This window comes from Mastigoproctus giganteus, chromosome 13, assembly GCF_048544385.1.
Source record: "Mastigoproctus giganteus isolate SK-2022 chromosome 13, ASM4854438v1, whole genome shotgun sequence".
NCBI classification, from domain to species: Eukaryota; Metazoa; Arthropoda; class Arachnida; order Uropygi; family Thelyphonidae; genus Mastigoproctus; species Mastigoproctus giganteus.
In genome coordinates, this window is record NC_143587.1 from 62,503,906 (window position 1) to 62,515,980 (window position 12,075).

Sequence of the window (12,075 nt, forward strand, 5' to 3'; positions counted from 1 at the left end):
TATACACTTAAACTGTTTTTTTTTTTTTTTTTTTTTTTTTTATCCCACAAAATAAGTCGACCTTTAGAACCACAGTCTTCCCAGAAGGCAGGTACTGTACAGGAGAATTCGCCCAATGCCTTGACTCTTATAGGGCCCTGCGCATTGCACACATATAAATTCCGAAAATAAGTTTCCTTCTCAGAGTTAACTGGAAGCTGAAAAATTACTCATAAATGATGTTGTTTTATAAATAATATGTAATACTGTAATAAATAATGTCATTTGTTTCCTCAATTATGTGTGGTGACTACCAGAAACATACTGCTTTATTTTTACTATTGCTTTAATTGTTTAGTTATGAACTGTATACGATTTGAACTGTATAAGATTACTTTAATATTTTTGGTTTTTTTCAAAGCGTTAGCGGAAAGTATGGATTTTGCAAATTTCACGAAAGATTGCAAAAATCTTCATTGTTTTACAATACATATTTTTTTGTGATATTTATAGAAATTATTTGCTCGAGAAATTTATTTCTTTTGAAAATAATAATAACTGGGAAACTTCCCAGCTCTCACGCAAACTGCTTTTCCGGTGGTTTTCTGGAACTTTTAGATTCTAATAATGCCACTGAGAAGGTTAGGCTGGCAAAGAAAGCAAATAGGGGGTAAGGAATTCTTCACATACATAAATGCAAAGAAGAGAAGGACAAACCAGATCGGACCCTTATGTAATGGACGTGGGATAGTATTAGATACCCCAGCTGAAGTTGCAGATGAACTCAACAGTTACTTTGCATCGATATTTACAGAAGAAAAACTCTTCACGTCAATGAGAAATTCTGGGAGTGAAGTTGAAAAAAATGTGATTAATGACGTTGAAATTTCACATGTTTATGAAATGAAAAAACTTTCGCGCCTACAGGCCAGTAAGGCTCCTGGGGTTGATAGCATTTCCCCTATAATCTTAAGAGAGGCGTCAAGTGAGTGCATTGATCCATTGAGGCTAATTATGAGATCATCACTGGACTCGGGAGTGATTCCGTTGGATTGGAAAAGTGCCCATGTACTGTATCTCCAATACGGGGTCTAAGATTGAAAGGCGGTTCTAAGAGTGAAGTGGGAAATTACCGGCCGGTTAGTCTAACTTCAGTAATAGGGAAAATCATGGAGACTGTGATCAAGAGTGGATCATTCAGGATCATTTAGATAGAAATGGAATTCTGAAGGATACTCAGCATGGTTTTGTAAAGGGAAAATCATGTTTAACTAATCTGGTTAGCTATTTTGATAGGGTTACTCAAGAGCTGGACTTGGGAAATAATTTCGACGTTTATTTGGATTTCAGCAAAGCATTTGACTCAGTCCCACATGAGTGGTTACTTTATAAGTTGGACCAGATTGGAATCACAGGGAAAATCCTTAGATGGATAGTAGAGTGGCTTCAGTGCAGGAGGCAGAGGGTTGTGATAAATGGTTATTCCTCAGATTGGGTTGATGTAAGAAGTGGAGTTCTCTAAGGATCAGTATTACAACCATTGTTGTTTTGATTTTTATAAATGACATCGATGAAGGGATAGAGGGCGTGATGTCTAAACTTGCAGATGATGTAAAGATTGGTAGAGTAGTTAATTATCGCCGCCAAGCAGAGCTTCTTCAAAGGGACCTAGATAGACTTCCGGGATGATGAGAAAAGTGGCAGCTGTATATTTTAATTCAGCAAAATGCAAGGTCTTACACCTGGGGAACAGCAACCCCAAAATAACTTATACACTTGGTGAAGCTGAACTAAAGCCGGTATAGTGTTAGAGGAAAGGCGCCTCTGTTAGGGGAAAGGCGTTTCCCACATCTGCGCCATATAAACTCTGTGGAGATAAACAGTATCACTATGAAAGCCAGAAAGTGTTGTGTTGTAAATGAAGTAATTTTGGGTGTCCTGGCTTTTGGCTGGAGGGCCCGAACACACCACTAGGAGGTAGCCGTGCTGCCCATAATTCTCTGGCTAGACTTCTCCAGGTCGCCTGAGCTTCCTGAAAACAGACCAAGTAAAAAAAAAAAAAAAAAGAGTAAAAGAAAGAAGGCATAGATAGAGCAACGGAGGATGTAAGGGAAGGCATCCTCCGCAGGTTGAGTGGGATTTCTCCCACTTAAGCAGAAAGTTTAAGAAGAGGGCCCTCAATAGGGTGGAAAGACAGTCACATAACAATAGAGACACGGATTAAACTATTTAAGCGACCTGAGTGTCAAGTCCAGTAGGTAGAAGTGGTCACAATCTAGGTGAAGATGTTCACAGTCGGGTTGAGACATTCGAATCTGAGGTGGAGATGTTCAGTATATGAGAAAAGAGCGTTGATCAGTGTGCATTGGTTTCAGGACGCACCAGTGATCTTCTGGTGACGAGATCACGGGCGGAGGCAGAGAAAGCGTGGTATTGGTCTTCCTCATTGATCAGAAGATGTTCATTTCCTCGAGGCAAAGCTACATGCTTTGCCTCGAGGAAATGAACAACATGTTTAGAACAACATTCGCAGGTCCTCGTAGAGCGGACAAACGTAGAATAGGTGATCCCAGTCTTCGTTTTTACCACAAAGACAGCGAAGGTCATCCACGATGTTAGAAGCAAGTTTGTGATTTATGGATCCATCGCCTGTGGTGTATAAGCCTGGGCTGTACCATGCTGAAGATTTAGGGTAGATCTGGGCTATTTGAAGTAAGAATTTTTTAGTGATGGAGCCTTTGTGGGTGGTATTCCATCTGTTTTGCCAGGCGTTAAGAAGGTGGACTGTAAGGCGCTTTTTTTCTTCTTTGATGGTGCTTGCTGGGTTTGTAGTGAAATCCAAGTTGGTGGTAGGGAGCCCTCTTGAGAGCCGATAGTGCACGCCTTTGCGAATTACCTGCAGGTCCAGAGGGAGAACTCCCGCCAGGACTTGGAGCGCTTGGTTGCTTACCGTGCAGCAGGCACGAGTGATACTGAGAAGGATATATTACTCTGAATTGGAGGTGAGCTTCCTTTCGTTACGAACAATGAGTGCACTATGATACTAGACACCTGCATAGTAGGTTATAGTGGGAATAAATACAGCTTTATATAGCATCTGCAGTGAGCGGCGATTGAGACCCCAGTCAGACCTGCTGATCCTTGCTACCATTGCGGTGTAGTTCCTGACTTTGCGATAAAGGTAGTCTATGTGCGGGTAAAACGTGAGCTTGGGGTCAAGAATTACCCCAAGATACTTCATCTCAGTTGCCAGTTTGATGGTTCTACTAGAAATTTTAATCTGCGGCGGCTTGCCTATTTGAGGGGTTCCTCTGAGTAGAATTTAAGTAGTTTTCTCAGCGGATATATGGAGGATGGTCCATTCTTGTAGCTTTGTTAGGGCTTCATTGCCTGTTGTTTCCAGGGAAGCTCTGGAGTTTCCAGTGAATGTCAGAATCAGGTCATCTGCGAAGGCTTGGGTGGAAAAGTGGCCCATGTCTAGGTTCAGAAACTCATCCATGACCACACTCCATAGGACGGGCCAAGGACAGAGCCCTGTGGACAGCCTCTGTAGATATTTCTGGAGACTTTTCGATAAGCATTTCTGACTGTAACACTTCTGTTGTGCAGATAGTCCTGTATGCAGCTGTAAAGATTTGCTGGAACGCTAGTTTCTCTGAGTCTTCGTAGTATACTTGGCCACGACAGCAAGTCAAAGGCCCAGCGAAATCCACTGATATTACTAAGTACAAGTGTTTGGTGGCTGAATTTTTGACAGCCCATGAGCTGTCGAAGGGCATCTTCTGCCGAACGGCCTGCCCCAAAGCCGAACAGGTTGGGGACTGGAGGTTTGCACTGTCATAGGGTTTTTCCAATCTGGATAAGTTTGTTTGTTATTTGGTTTTTAGGAGCATTAGCAACTAAGGCTATATTGCTCTGGGGATATGCGGTGGTCATTCCTTGACCTTTCCGCATCCTCCGTATTTGGTAGTCACTGGCTCGAACCCCGGTCTAATCAAGAAGCGTCTGCTACGCACTGCTGCTCCTGGCTACAGAGGCGCCGTCTGGATAAGAGAACTTCAAATAAGTGGAGGAAAGGGACTTGGGTATTACGATACGGTCAGATATGAAGTTCTCTGAGCATTTTAGACTGGTTTCAAGGAGGGTGTGCGCGGTTAGCACAGTGGTATCGTCACCGGGTGGAAAAGGCGCGGGTTCGAATCTCGTCAATGACGCGAGGAACTTAGTGGAATTTTTTTCACTCTGTGGCTGAGTTAGTTGGTCTCCGGCGTAGATAGCAAGGTTTTTCTCCCAGAAACTGGGGTTTTTTCGTCCAGCAAACAGGCAAATCGACCAGAAAACACACGCAATTTACAGCAAAATAAATATATGGGTAGATGTAATCATTTACAAGGGACACTAATATCATAATTTGATTGCAAGAAGGGCCCATGGTGTCCTGTCGATTATTTATCGAACAATCGCTAGTAGAGATAAGGACGTCATAATCTCATTATATAAGGCTATTGTTAGACCACACTTGGAACACTGTGTTCTAGTATGGAGACCGCACTTAAAGAAAGACATTGTTCTTCTTGAAAGGGTCCTAAGACGGGTAACTCGCCTGGTGAGATCGGCAAAAGGACGTCCACATGAGGAAAGACTTCGAATATGTGGGTTGCAGAACTTGGAAACGCACCTTAGAGGAGACTTGATTGAGGTGTTTAAAGCTCTGAGAGGCATAAGGACGAAATTTTCACAGTTATAAATAATTCTAGAACTAGGGGCCATATTTTCAAGTTACGGGGGGAGTTGTTTAGACTGGATTGCAGGAAGTATTATTTTAGCCAGCAAGTTATAAATTAATGGAATAAGTTACCTACATGGGTAGTAGAGGCTGACAGTCTGGGGAAATTCAAAGGTCAGCTGGATAATTACCTAAGGGAGGAGGGAAATGCATAGGTTGTCCATTTCCTTTTCTCTTGTTAATTTTTATTATTATTTTTAAAATTTTCTTCATATTATTAATTTGTTTTATTATTAATTAAATTTTTTTATTTTATTTTATGTATAATCTCATTATATTGATTTTGGCCATTACTAATACTGATTCGTCAATCAGTTATTCGCTTATTATTATTATTAATATCTGTTTATTTTCAAAAGAATGTCCCTTTACAGCTATGCAGCTAGAGGACACGGGTTACATAACAATAATATGGAATGAAAAATGACAAACTATTTACTGTTTATGTACAGAGTACTCAGGTGGATTAGTACAATACATGGCTTTAACCAGGCTCTAGATTATGTACATAAATATAACATCACAGACATAAGCTCTCCTAGAGCTTCACGAGGGTATATTGCAAGAATGGAAGATCTGTAGGTTTTGTCGTTGCAGAGCTTCTGGAAGTCTATGATAAACTATTAAATATTTCGATGGAGTTAAGTGGAAACATATAGTCTAGGGTTGTCATACTACGCAGCTTAGATCTGTATGGGAGTGCGATGGTAAGGCTTCTATTCCGACCTGACTGTCTGGCATTGATCTCCCAGATATCAGGCGAGTTTAATTTTCCGGACAGAAGCTGAGGGAAGATAACGAGGTTCCTAGATATGATATTTAGATTGGAGAGCAGGACAGATTTTGATATAGTAGGTGGTAGGCCTGCAATCTTATTCAGCCGTTTTAGAATGTATGGATAATAAGTTTGGTATGATGGGGGTGTGCAGAGGACTATATAGTAGAGGCATATAAGCGAATAGGGATTATGCAACGAGGAATGTAGTTGGTGATAAGATGCCATGATTTTATTCACTAAAGTTATTCTCAGGAATGTCTTATCCTAATCTAATATCAGAGTCATGATTTTTATTATTATTATTATTTTATTTATTTTTTTTTTTTTTCAGAAATGTACTGGTCAAAACAATTTGAGGATCACAGTATGCGCAAATGTATAAATATGATGTGACTTGCGTACTTCATGGTGTAGTTGAAGACAAGTTCTGATCAATGTATTTTCAGCCAATTTCTGAAATTGCAGAAACTATCAACCTTTTTGGACATTTCTAGGAAAAAATAACTCATGATGTGTAACTGTAGTAGGATTGTTAACGTATGTCAGCGTTGGGACCCTTGGCGACATACATTAAAATAGCAATAACCATCAAATCGTCTGTCGATGTGATGTCACGCTATAAATAAATAGCATTAATGTATATAGTACTTCGAAAAAGAGTGGTCTTTATTTGCAATACAACATCGATGCCAATAAAGACACCTGTGTAAACTCGATTTGCAACGATGTCTCTGTAGAAGACAAATTCTGCTATTGAAATATTACAATTGTTTAATGTACCTTCAGAGGTATCGTTATACAAGGGCCGAGTGGTGGAGAAAAGTAAAGTTGCAAAAAGTCGTGGACGTTTTAGTAAAATGCTGTTCAAAGAGTTGTACTGATTTAAGATATCGGCTTTATGTAAATTTTATGTATTGCACATCGATCGTCGTAGGTACTGTACCAAGTAATATGGTTTTCTTAATGCTCTTCTTGGCAGGAGGTAACTTAAGCAACTTGTTATTCTATGGAGAACTTTCTCCTCAACTTTTATATGACAAATCGATCGCTTGACAATCTCACTGTATTATGTTCATCTCTCATTGGTTTCTGTATCTCTGGTTCAAAAGGACTTAGTTCTATTAGGAGACTCCATTGAAAAATATGTTTTTTATTAGGCCAGTAAGGCTCTCGGGGTTGATGGAATTCACCCTATAATCTTAAAGGAGGCGACAAATGAGTACATTGAACCATTGAGGCTAATTATGAGAGCATCACTGGACTCGGGAGTGATTCCGTTGGATTGGAAAACTGCCAATGTATCTCCAATACGGGATCTAAGATTGAAGGGCGGTTCTAGGAGTGAAGTGAGAAATTACCGGCCGGTTAGTCTAACTTCAGTAGGGAAAATCATGGAGACTATGATCAGGGGTGGAATTCAGGATCACTTAGATAGAAATGGAATTCTGAAGGATACTCAGCATGGTTTTGTAAAGGGAAAATCATGTTTAACTAATCTGGTTAGCTTTTTCGACAGGGTCACTCAAGAGCTGGACTCAGGGAATAATTTCGACGTTGTTTATTTGGATTTCAGCAAAGCATTTGACTCAGTCCCACATGAGCGGTTACTATATAGGCTGGAACAGGTTGGAACAGCAGAGAAAATCCTTAGATGGATAGCAGGGTGGCTTCAGTGCAGGAGGTAGAGGGTTGTGATAAATGGTTATTCTCAGATTGGGTTGGTGTAAGAAGTGGATCAGTATTAGGACTACTGTTTTTGATTTTCATAAATGACATCGATGAAAGGATAGAGGCGTAATGTCTAAACTTACAGATGATATAAAGATTGGTAGAGTAGTTAATGATTGCCGCCAAGCAGATCTTCTTCAGAATGACCGAGATAGACGTCAGAGATGTTCAGAAAAATGGCAGCTGTGCTTTAATCCAGCAAAATGTAAGGTATTGCACATGAGGAACAGTAACCCCAAAATAACATACTTGGCGGAGTTGAATTAAAGCCAGTAGTGGAGGAAAGGGACTTGGTTATTACGATACGATCAGATATGAAGTTTTCCGAGCTTTGTAGACTGGTTGCAAGGAAGGCCCATAGTGTCCTGTCGATGATTTATCGAACAATCGCTAGCAGAGATAAGGACGTCATAATCCCATTATAAAAGGCTATTGTTAGACCGCACTTGGAATACTGTGTTCAAGTATGTAGACCGCACCTAAAGAAAGACATTGTTCTTGTTGAAAGGGTCCAAAGACGGGTAACTCGCCTGGTGCGATCGGAAAAAGGGCGTCCATGTGAAGAAAGACCTCGAATATGTGGGCTGCAGAGCTTGGAAACTAGGCACCTTAGAGGAGACTTGATTGAGGTGTTTAAAGCTCTTAGGGGCATAAGCAAAATGAATAAGGACGAAATTTTCATGGTTGTAAATGATTCTAGAACTAGAGGCCATAATTTAAAGTCACGGGGGGGAGTTATTTAGACTGGATTGCAGGAAGTTTTATTTTAGCCAGCGAGTTAAATTACTGGAAACCTACATGGGTGGTAGAGACTGAAACTTGGGGAAATGCAATGGTCAGTTGGATAATTACCTAAGGGAGGAGGGAAATGCATAGGTTGTCCATTTCCTTTTCTCTTATTAATTTTTATTATTATTATTTTTTAATTTTCTTCATATTTTTATTCTTATTATTTTATTTTATTTTATTTATTTTTGTTAATTTATTTTATTTATTTATTATTATTATTTTTTTTTGGCTGGTGCAGCATGAGCTATAGGCTTCCTTGCACCATGTGGCCATTACTAATACTAAAGTCCACACTCATTTGGAGAAACAAAGAATACTGTTGGTCATATCGTTAATCAAACTGTCATTACTGATAGCCGCAAATCAAGCTTTACGTGACAAATTGTAATTTTTTTTTTTTTGTTTTATTTAATCCATTTTAGGTAATCTAACGTATAATAACATCACCTTTCTTAAACGCTTTAGTTAAAAAAATTTCCACGAATTATCCAATTTTAGGTAACCTAACCGTGTTAATAAGGTTAGGTTGTCTTAATAAAATTATTAATTTAATTGGTCATAACCATGTCGTAGCGATATTACATTTAAATTAGTAATTAAAAAACTATTAATTATAGTTAGGTAATTTAGCTTTGAAAGGAACTGGAACTGAAAAGGAATTGGATGTTGCTGGAGAGGCCTTCAGCCATTCAATCCTGCAGTGGATTGAATGGCTGATGATGATGAATCTAGCTTTGTTAAACGGAGTCGCTGGTTTGCAAAGACTTTAGTTCAAATCTTGGTCTATGGCTGGAGGGCCTTTTACTTGTTTGTGCGGACACACGTATTGTGAACTTTTGTGACGTTTATAAATGAAATCTTGATCCTCCACAGCTGGAGGTTTAGAGTTGGGCTGGTAATTTGATCTCATAAAACGAAACCATGCCAAAGAAAATGATCACTGCAAACACGAGAACAAAGAGTAAAGACCTTTTTTATATAGGCGTTCACAGAGTAAATCAGATTTAACAGAATTTCCGTCCATCTAACAGTGTTTCTTCACTTTTAAGAATCTGTTTGATTTCCATATAGAGTATGGGGTAAGAGGTATATTCTACGAATATTGTATTTAAATTTGTTTTTCACGTTTTGCCTTTACTTTGGTATAACTTAATAAGGATTATTTTCTCTTCTATCTAACCGCTTCGCTTTACTTATCCAGTTGGCATTATTTCAATTTGCCTTTAGGATCCAGGGCTGAGTCCCGAAGGATATTTCTGAATTACTTTATAATGTGTTTATAAATTTATATATATATATACCAGTTTGTCTGACAGTGAGTAAAAAAAGCAATAAAGATGAGGGAAAGGAATTTTCTCAACTTGAAACTAGCTTAGATAATGAGTGTAGAAATTTCTTCGAGAAACAAACCCTAGCTTTGCAGATTACGGTTCCCCATTCTATTTGCATCTTAGGAGTTTCACGTCTTTCTGAAATCTTATCAAATCGTACCAAATCAGACAAAAGGAATGCCTTCCTGATAATGTGCCAGACGACACTTGAACTAAAAAAAAAAAAGTTTACTTTGGCAGTGACAAGAGGATGAGGTTGCTGTTCTCACTAACACTAGATGGTTGCAGTGAAAGCTGCAACTCGGGATTCGAAAGTGACGAATATGGTGGGAAGAGATGTTGGTTTTTGGTATGCGATTGTAAAAACACAAAACCCTTAAGAATAACTTTTTATTCGGAAATTCTTTCTACTGTTAATTTCCGTTGTGTATGTTCGTAATGAATATATAACTTTTCTGGCTTCAGCCATCTCAAAAGTAACTTGAAATTTATAAATGGCTTTCGATAAATTTGAAATAAATCAATTGAACTCCATTTACTGAAACACATATTTACATGCACTTTTACAAAAATTTAATAGATAGTAGACACAAAAAGCAGCTTGTTCATTTAAGATGTCTTGATGTTCATTGATGGAAAGAAGCACACTGAACTGGCAGTCTGGTAGGTCGCACTCTATTTTACTCATAAATAACAATAGATTTCTCTTGGAACTGTTATTTATTTTAGACAGAACCGAGGCAACTCTTTGTGATGGTTTCACATTTGTGAGTGAGCAATGTCAAGTATTAAAGCTCCTTCTTAATCCTTGTTCGATTAAGCTTCGTTGTTCTGTCTATAAACTTATTTTAAGAGACGCATGCAAATGAAGCTCGTTGGTATAGTTTGATTCAGAGATTGACAAGCGAAGACAATTTATTAAGCTTAGATAAAGCCTCTTTTGGATTTCGAGGAATTACTGTAACAGATTGTTTGTTTTTACTCATGTCATGTGTGATTTTTTTTTTTTCTCCCTTTTAAGAAAAGTAAGAAAGAAAAGTTTTAACGAAGGTTGCATTGTGTTCAACTTCAAAGTGTTTTAAACAGACGAACGAAGTATTAATTATTAAACTTATGATTATTCACTATCTAAAAATCTCACACGATAACTGCAGCACTTTTGTGATGTTCATTTAGCTATTTCCAACCGTGACTCCTCCTTTTTTTTCCTTTCGTATTTCACTCTATATCGTAATTGTCCCTTACTATTTGCTTGTGTTGAAAAGTTCTCACCAGAGTAGTCTGCCAAGGCTAAAAGCTGTCTTCAACCAACCTACGCTGTTTTTGCATCCGGCATTTCCACTTCCGGTTCTCGGAGATGGCCATTTGCTAAGAAAAACAAATCTTGTTGTCGAACAACACTATGTTTAAGATTTTTCCGTATAGAGGGGAGGAGAGACACTTGACAGACGAAAGAACTTCTTATTTATTTACTTTTTTCCTTCACAGTTTCCGCCGAATTAGAAGATCCGTGGATTTGCACGTGTCGCAATGCAGTCGTGTCGGTTCCATAATGCAGGAGTGTCGCATCGGTGACGGTTATTTTCGGCTGGAGCCACAGCACGATCGGAATGAGAACAAGAAAAGTTGACTGTAAAAACTTCTTGGCGGTTGCGGCCTGGCAAATTGAATGGCTGGACCCTTTTGGTTTCCGCCAAGAACTGCTAGAACATCGACTAATAGAACTGACGTGACTGTCCCTGGTTATTAATATAGCTCCGAGTGAAAGAGCAACAGTAAATGTAAAGTAACTTGTGCCCCTGTTGGAGGAGTTGGTATTCATTGTGTGGAGGCTCTGACCTGGGATGTTTAGGTTTTCTAATGATTCTTGTGGAGTGAATTGGTGTTACGCGTAGCATTCCTTTGGTCGATAACTTCAGACTCATTCCCAACATAATGATCATTAAAAGTATCAAATTTTGTAAGTCAGAATGGGTTGTGGCTGCTCTTTGTTCATCTTTAACTTCTCTTCCAGAATGACTCATCCTACCTTTGTTGTATGCAGCATTTTGAAGAGTATACATAGCAAATCATTTTAAGAGATTTCATTTGAAGAGGTTTCCACAGGCATTTAACTACTGGACAGTGCCATGGCAGTTGATCAGGGCTGTGTAGAAATAGCGCGCAATGTTCCACTCGAGCACTTTAAACTAATTCACATTATTTACTCGTAATGTGAATCATCTACTAAGCAGAAACTATCATTCTAGCCACTGTATCGTGGCGTTTGCTGATTCATTGAAAACGTAGTAAATGAAATGGATCCCGTACAGTCATCCAGGTTTCTTGTCAACAACTGAGTGTCCAGTTCTCGTGAAGCAATCTTCCACGAGATTCCTTTGTATTTCTATTAATGCGGAGAGTGCAGCTATTGCTGGAAACCCCTAATACTCGACGATGAGCCTTCTGTCAGTAGTTACGTCTTTGTGCTTAGTTGCCACTTGGACTATGATTGTAATCCTTAATTAAGCATGCTTCATGAATTGAATAAGCTATTGAATAGTGAATTTCCATGATCATCGTACCTGAGCAAAAGAAAATCCTTTGTCGTTGATGACGCGACTAATAATTAGTGTATGTGAGCTGGTTGATCGTGTAATCAATCGGTACCTGCAGCTTTCATATTTTACAGTTGACTGCTATCT

General features: G+C 38.9%; 1 protein-coding gene across 2 annotated transcripts in view; it reads left to right on the forward strand.

Moving 5' to 3' along the window:
* Positions 1–12,075, forward strand: part of LOC150076119 (neo-calmodulin-like) — a 94,002-nt gene that overhangs the window by 20,603 nt on the left and 61,324 nt on the right. The gene's annotated exons all lie outside the window — the stretch shown is intronic.